This window comes from Scyliorhinus torazame, chromosome 31, assembly GCF_047496885.1.
Source record: "Scyliorhinus torazame isolate Kashiwa2021f chromosome 31, sScyTor2.1, whole genome shotgun sequence".
Lineage (NCBI taxonomy): Eukaryota > Metazoa > Chordata > Chondrichthyes > Carcharhiniformes > Scyliorhinidae > Scyliorhinus > Scyliorhinus torazame.
The window spans coordinates 18,960,023-18,970,205 of NC_092737.1; positions in this window are offsets into that span (position 1 = coordinate 18,960,023).

Consider the following 10,183-nt stretch of genomic DNA (forward strand, 5'->3'; position numbering starts at 1 on the left):
AACACTGATATACCCCACACCCCTCACTGTAACACTCTGATATACCCCACACCCCTCACTGTAACAGTCTCTGATATACCCCACACCCCTCACTGTAACACTGATATACCCCACATCCCTCACTGTAACACTCTGATATACCCCACACCCCTCACTGTAACACTCTGATGTACCCCACACCCCTCACTGTAACACTCTCTGATATACCCCACACCCCTCACTGTAACACTCTGATATACCCCACACCCCTCACTGTAACACTGATATACCCCACACCACTCACCGTAACACTCTCTGATATAACCCACACCCCTCAGTGTAACACTGATATTCCCCACACTCCTCAATGTAACACTGACATAGCCCACACCCCTCACTGTAACACTCTGATATATCACACACCCCTCACCGTAACACTCTCTGATATACCCCACACCCCTCACTGTCACACTCTGAAATACCCCACACCCCTCACTGTAACACTCTGATTTACCCCACACCCCTCACTGTAACACTCTGATATATCCCACACCCCTCACAGGAACACTCTGATATACCCCACATCCCTCACTGTAACACTCTCTGATATACCCACACCCCTCACTGTAACACTCTGATATACCCCCCACCCCTCACTGTAACACTCTGATATACCCCACACCCCTCACTGTAACACTCTGATATACCCCACACCGCTCACTGTAAAACGGATATACGCCACACCCCTCACTGTAACACTGATATACCCCACACCCATCACTGTAACACTGATATACCCCACACCCCTCACTGTAACACTCTGATATACCCCACACCCCTCACTGTAAAACGGATATACCCCACACCCCTCACTGTAACACTGATATACCCCACACCCCTCACTGTAACACTGATATACCCCACACCCCTCACTGTAACACTGATATACCCCACACCCCTCACTGCAACACTGATATACCCCACACCCCTCACTGTAACACTGATATACCCCACACCCCTCACTGTAACACTCTGATATACCCCACACCCCTCACTGTAACACTCTGATATACGCCACACCCCTCACTGTTACACTCTGATATACCCCACACCCCTCACTGTAACACTCTGATGTACGCCACACCCCTCACTGTAACACTCTGATATACCCCACACCCCTCACTGTAACACTCTGATGTACCCCACACCCCTCACTGTAACACTGATATACCCCACACTCCTCAATGTAACACTGGTATAGCCCACACACCTCACTGTAACACTCTGATATATCACACACCCCTCACCGTAACACTCTCTGATATACCCCACACCCCTCACTGTCACACTCTGAAATACCACACACCCCTCACTGTAACACTGATATACCCCACACCCCTCACTGTAACACTCTGATATACCCCACACCCCTCACTGTAACACTCTGATATATCCCACACCCCTCACAGGAACACTCTGATATACCCCACACCCCTCACTGTAACACTCTCTGATATGCCCCACACCCCTCACTGTAACACTCTGATATACACCACACCCCTCACTGTAACACTCTGATATACCCAACACACCACACTGTAACACTGATATCCCCCACACCCCTCACTGTAACACTCTGATATACCCCACACCCCTCACTGTAACACTGATATACCCCACACCCCTCACTGTAACACTCTGATATACCCCACACCCCTCACTGTAAAACGGATATACCCAACACCCCTCACTGTAACACTGATATACCCCACACCCCTCACTGTAACAGTGATATACCCCACACCTCTCACTGTAACACTGATATACCCCACACCCCTCACTGTAAAACTGATATACCCCACACGCCTCACTGTAACACTGATATACCCCACACCCCTCACTGTAACACTCTGATACACCCCACACCCCTCACTGTAACACTCTGATATACCCCACACCCCTCACTGTAACACTCTGATATACCCCACACCCCTCACTGTAACACTCTGATATACCCCACACTCCTCACTGTAACACTCTGATGTACCCCACACCCCTCACCGTAACACTCTCTGATATACCCCACAACCATCACTGTAACACTGATGTATGCCACGCCCCTCACAGTAACACTCTGAAATACCCCACGCCCCTCACTGTAACACTGATATACCCCACTCCCCTCACTGTAACACTAATATACCCCACACCCCTCACTGTAACACTCTGATATACCCCACACTCCTCACTGTAACACTGATATATCCCACACTCCTCACCATAACACTGATGTACCCCAAACCCCTCAATGGAACACTGATATACCCCACACCCCTCACTGTAACACTCTGATATACCCCACACCCCTCACTGTAACACTGATATACCCGACATACCTCACTGTAACACTGATATACCCCACACACGTCACTGTAACACTCTGATATACCCCACACCCCTCACTGTAACACTGATATACCCCACACCCCTCACTGTAACACTGATATACCCCACACCCCTCACTGTAACACTCTGATATACCCCACTCCCCTCACTGTAACACTCTGATATACCCCACACCCCTCACTGTAACACTCTGATATACCCCACACCCCTCACTGAAACACTCTGATAGACCCCACACCCCTCACTGTAACACTCTGATATACCCCACACTCCTCACTGTAACACTCTGATGTACCCCACACCCCTCACTGTAACACTCTCTGATATACCCCACACCCATCACTGTAACACTGATGTATGCCACGCCCCTCACAGTAACACTCTGATATACCCCACGCCCATCACTGTAACACTGATATACCCCACTCCCCTCACTGTAACACTAATATACCCCACTCCCCTCACTGTAACACTCTGATATACCCCACACGCCTCACTGTAACACTGATATACCCCACACTCCTCACCATAACACTGATGTACCCCACACCCCTCAATGGAACACTGATATACCCCACACCCCTCACTGTACCACTCTGATATACCCCACACCCCTCACTGTAACACTGATATACACCACACCCCTCACTGTAACACTCTGATATACCCCACAGCCCTCACTGTAACACTCTCTGATATACCTCACACCCCTCACTGTCACACTCTGATATACCCCACACCCCTCACTGTAACACTGATATACCCCACACCCCTCACTGTAACACTCTGATATACCCCACACCCCTCACTGTAATACTCGCTGATATAACCCACACCCCTCACAGGAACACTCTGATATACCCCACACCCCTCACTGTATCACTCTCTGATATACCCCACACCCCTCACTGTAACACTCTGATATACCCAACACTCCACACTGTAACACTGATATCCCCCACACCCCTCACTGTAACACTGATATACCCCACACTCCTCACTGTAAGACTGATATACCCCACACCGCTCACTGTAACACTGATATGCCCCACACCCCTCACTGTAACACTGATGTACCCCACACGCTCACTGTAACACTGATATACCCCACACCCCTCACTGTAACACTCTGATATACCCCACTCCCCTCACTGTAACACTCTGATATACCCCACACCCCTCACTGTAACACTCTGATATACTCCACACCCCTCACTGAAACACTCTGATATACCCCACACCCCTCACTGTAACACTCTCTGATATACCCCACACCCCTCACTGCAACACTGATGTACGCCACGCCCCTCACTGTAACACTCTGATATACCCCACGCCCCTCACTGTAACACTGATATACCCCACACTCCTCACTGTAACACTGATATACCCCACACCCCTCACTGTAACACTCTGATATACCCCACATTCCTCACTGTAACACTGATGTACCCCACACCCCTCAATGGAACACTGATATACCCCACTCCCCTCACTGTAACACTCTGATATACCCCACACCCCTCACTGTAACACTGATATACCCCACACCACTCACTGTAACACTCTCTGATATAACCCACACCCCTCACTGTAACACTGATATTCCCCACACTCCTCAATGTAACACTGATATAGCCCACACCCCTCACTGTAACACTCTGATATATCACACACCCCTCACCGTAACACTCTCTGATATACCCCACACCCCTCACTGTCACACTCTGACATACCCCACACCCCTCACTGTAACACTCTGATATACCCCACACCCCTCACTGTAACACTCTGATATATCCCACACCCCTCACAGGAACACTCTGATATACCCCACATCCCTCACTGTAACACTCTGATATACCCCACACCCCTCACTGTAACACTCTGATATACCCCACACCGCTCAGTGTAAAACGGATATACGCCACACCCCTCACTGTAACACTGATATACCCCACACCCCTCACTGTAACACTGATATACCCCACACCCCTCACTGTAACACTCTGATATACCCCACACCCCTCACTGTAAAACGGATAAACCCCACACCCCTCACTGTAACACTGATATACCCCACACCCCTCACTGTAACACTGATATACCCCACACCCCTCACTGTAACACTGATATACCCCACACCCCTCACTGTAACACTGATATACCCCACACCCCTCACTGTAACACTGATATACCCCACACACCTCACTGTAACACTCTGATATACCCCACACCCCTCACTGTAACACGCTGATATACCCCACACCCCTCACTGTAACACTCTGATATACGCCACACCCCTCACTGTAACACTCTGATATACCCCACACCCCTCACTGTAACACTCTGATGTACCCCACACCCCTCACTGTAACACTCTCTGATATACCCCACACCCCTCACTGAAACACACTCTGATATACCCCACACCCCTCACTGTAACACTCTGATGTACCCCACACCCCTCACTGTAACACTCTCTGATATACCCCACGCCCCTCACTGTAACACTGATATACCCCACACCCCTCACTGTAACACTAATATACCCCACACCCCTCACTGTAACACTCTGATATACCCCACATTCCTCACTGTAACACTGATATATCCCACACCCCTCACTGTAACACTGATATACCCCACACCCCTCACTGTAACACTAATATACCCCAGACCCCTCACTGTAACACTCTGATATACCCCACACTCCTCACCATAACACTGATGTACCCCACACCCCTCAATGGAACACTGATATACCCCACACCCCACACTGTAACACTCTGATATACCCCACACCCCTCACTGTAACACTGATATACCCCACACCCCTCACTGTAACACTCTGATATACCCCACAGCCCTCACTGTAACACTCTCTGATATACCTCACACCCCTCACTGTCACACTGATATACCCCACACCCCTCACTGTAACACTGATATATCCCACACCCCTCACTGTAACACTCTGATATGCCCCACACCCCTCACTGTAACACTCTCTGATATAACCCACACCCCTCACTGTAACACTGATATACCCCACACTGCTCAATGTAACACTGATATAGCCCACACCCCTCACTGTAACACTCTGATATACCCCACACCCCTCACTGTAACACTCTGATATACCCCACACCCCTCACTGTAACACTCTGATATACCCCACACTCCTCACTGTAACACTCTGATGTACCCCACACCCCTCACTGTAACACTCTCTGATATACCCCACACCCATCACTGTAACACTGATGTATGCCACGCCCCTCACAGTAACACTCTGATATACCCCACGCCCATCACTGTAACACTGATATACCCCACTCCCCTCACTGTAACACTAATATACCCCACACCCCTCACTGTAACACTCTGATATACCCCACACTCCTCACTGTAACACTGATATACCCCACACTCCTCACCATAACACTGATGTACCCCACACCCCTCAATGGAACACTGATATACCCCACACCCCTCACTGTACCACTCTGATATACCCCACACCCCTCACTGTAACACTGATATACACCACACCCCTCACTGTAACACTCTGATATACCCCACAGCCCTCACTGTAACACTCTCTGATATACCTCACACCCCTCACTGTCACACTCTGATATACCTCACACCCCTCACTGTCACACTCTGATATATCCCACACCCCTCACTGTAACACTCTGATATACCCCACAGCCCTCACTGTAACACTCTCTGATATACCTCACACCCCTCACTGTCACACTCTGATATACCCCACACCCCTCACTGTAACACTGATATACCCCACACCCCTCACTTTAACACTCTGATATACCCCACACCCCTCACTGTAATACTCTCTGATATAACCCACACCCCTCACAGGAACACTCTGACATACCCCACACCCCTCACTGTAACACTCTCTGATATACCCCACACCCCTCACTGTAACACTCTAATATACCCAACACTCCACACTGTAACACTGATATCGCCCACACCCCTCACTGTAACACTGATATACCCCACACTCCTCACTGTAAGACTGATATACCCCACACCGCTCACTGTAACACTGATATGCCCCACACCCCTCACTGTAACACTGATGTACCCCACACGCTCACTGTAACACTGATATACCCCACACCCCTCACTGTAACACTCTGATATACCCCACTCCCCTCACTGTAACACTCTGATATACCCCACACCCCTCACTGTAACACTCTGATACACCCCACACCCCTCACTGTAACACTCTGATATACCCCACACCCCTCACTGTAACACTCTGATATACCCCACACCCCTCACTGTAACACTCTGATATACCCCACACTCCTCACTGTAACACTCTGATGTACCCCACACCCCTCACTGTAACACTCTCTGATATACCCCACACCCATCACTGTAACACTGATGTATGCCACGCCCCTCACAGTAACACTCTGATATACCCCACGCCCATCACTGTAACACTGATATACCCCACTCCCCTCACTGTAACACTAATATACCCCACACCCCTCACTGTAACACTCTGATATACCCCACACTCCTCACTGTAACACTGATATACCCCACACTCCTCACCATAACACTGATGTACCCCACACCCCTCAATGGAACACTGATATACCCCACACCCCTCACTGTACCAGTCTGATATACCCCACACCCCTCACTGTAACACTGATATACACCACACCCCTCACTGTAACACTCTGATATACCCCACAGCCCTCACTGTAACACTCTCTGATATACCTCACACCCCTCACTGTCACACTCTGATATACCCCACACCCCTCACTGTAACACTGATATACCCCACACCCCTCACTGTAACACTCTGATATACCCCACACCCCTCACTGTAATACTCTCTGATATAACCCACACCCCTCACAGGAACACTCTGATATACCCCACACCCCTCACTGTAACACTCTCTGATATACCCCACACCCCTCACTGTAACACTCTGATATACCCAACACTCCACACTGTAACACTGATATCCCCCACACCCCTCACTGTAACACTGATATACCCCACACTCCTCACTGTAAGACTGATATACCCCACACCGCTCACTGTAACACTGATATGCCCCACACCCCTCACTGTAACACTGATGTACCCCACACGCTCACTGTAACACTGATATACCCCACAACCCTCACTGTAACACTCTGATATACCCCACTTCCCTCACTGTAACACTCTGATATACCCCACACCCCTCACTGTAACACTCTGATATACCCCACACCCCTCACTGAAACACTCTGATATACCCCACACCCCTCACTGTAACACTCTCTGATATACCCCACACCCGTCACTGTAACACTGATATACCCCACATCCCTCACTGTAACACTCTGATATACCACACACCCCTCACTGTAACACTCTGATGTACCCCACACCCCTCACTGTAACACTCTCTTATATACCCCACACCCCTCACTGCAACACTGATGTATGCCACGCCCCTCACTGTAACACTCTGATATACCCCACGCCCCTCACTGTAACACTGATATACCCCACACTCCTCACTGTAACACTGATATACCCCACACCCCTCACTGTAACACTCTGATATACCCCACATTCCTCACTGTAACACTGATGTACCCCACACCCCTCAATGGAACCCTGATATACCCCACTCCCCTCACTGTAACACTCTGATATACCCCACACCCCTCACTGTAACACTGATATACCCCACACCACTCACTGTAACACTCTCTGATATAACCCACACCCCTCACTGTAACACTGATATTCCCCACACTCCTCAATGTAACACTGATATAGCCCACACCCCTCACTGTAACACTCTGATATATCACACACCCCTCACCGTAACACTCTCTGATATACCCCACACCCCTCACTGTAACACTCTGATATACCCCACACCCCTCACTGTAACACTCTGATATATCCCACACCCCTCACAGGAACACTCTGATATACCCCACATCCCTCACTGTAACACTCTCTGATATACCTCACACCCCTCACTGTAACACTCTGATACACCCCCCACCCCTCACTGTAACACTCTGATATACCCCACACCCCTCACTGTAACACTCTGAAATACCCCACACCGCTCAGTGTAAAACGGATATACGCCACACCCCTCACTGTAACACTGATATACCCCACACCCCTCACTGTAACACTGATATACCCCACACCCCTCACTGTAACACTCTGATATACCCCACACCCCTCACTTTAAAACGGATATACCCCACACTCCTCACTGTAACATTGATATACCCCACACCCCTCACTGTAACACTGATATACCCCACACCCCTCACTGTAACACTGATATACCCCACACCCCTCACTGTAACACTGATATACCCCACACCCCTCACTGTAACACTGATCTACCCCACACCCCTCACTGTAACACTCTGATATACCCCACACCCCTCACTGTAACACGCTGATATACCCCACACCCCTCACTGTAACACTCTGATATACGCCACACCCCTCACTGTAACACTCTGATATACCCCACACCCCTCACTGAAACACTGATATACCCCACACCCCTCACTGTAACACTCTGATGTACGCCACACCCCTCACTGTAACACTCTGATATACCCCACACCCCTCACTGTAACACTCTGATGTACCCCACACCCCTCACTGTAACACTCTCTGATATACCCCACACCCCTCACTGAAACACTCTCTGATATACCCCACACCCCTCACTGTAACACTGATATACCCCACACCCCTCACTGTAACACTCTCTGATATACCCCACACCCCTCACTGTAACACTGATGTACGCCACACCCCTCACTGTAACACTCTGATATACCCCACGCCCCTCACTGTAACACTGATATACCCCACACCCCTCACTGTAACACTAATATACCCCACACCCCTCACTGTAACACTCTGATATACCCCACATTCCTCACTGTAACACTGATATATCCCACACCCCTCACTGTAACACTGATATACCCCACACCCCTCACTGTAACACTAATATACCCCACACCACTCACTGTAACACTCTGATATACCCCACACTCCTCACCATAACACTGATGTACCCCACACCCCTCAATGGAACACTGATATACCCCACACTGTAACACTCTGATATACCCCACACCCCTCACTGTAACACTGATATACCCCACACCCCTCACTGTAACACTCTGATATACCCCACAGCCCTCACTGTAACACTCTCTGATATACCTCACACCCCTCACTGTCACACTGATATACCCCACACCCCTCACTGTAACACTGATATACCCCACACCCCTCACTGTAACACTCTGATATGCCCCACACCCCTCACTGTAACACTCTCTGATATAACCCACACCCCTCACTGTAACACTGATATACCCCACACTCCTCAATGTAACACTGATATAGCCCACACCCCTCACTGTAACACTCTCTGATATACCCCACACCCCTCACCGTAATACTCTGATATACCCCACACCCCTCACTGTAACACTCTGATATATACCACACCCCTCACAGGAACACTCTGATATACCCCACACCCCTCACTGTAACACTCTCTGATATACCCCACACCCCTCACTGTAACACTCTGATATACCCCACACCCCTCACTGTAACACTCTGATATACCCCACACCCCTCACTGTAACACTCTGATATACCCAACACTCCACACTGTAACACTGATATCCCCCACACCCCTCACTGTAACACTGATATACCCCACACCCCT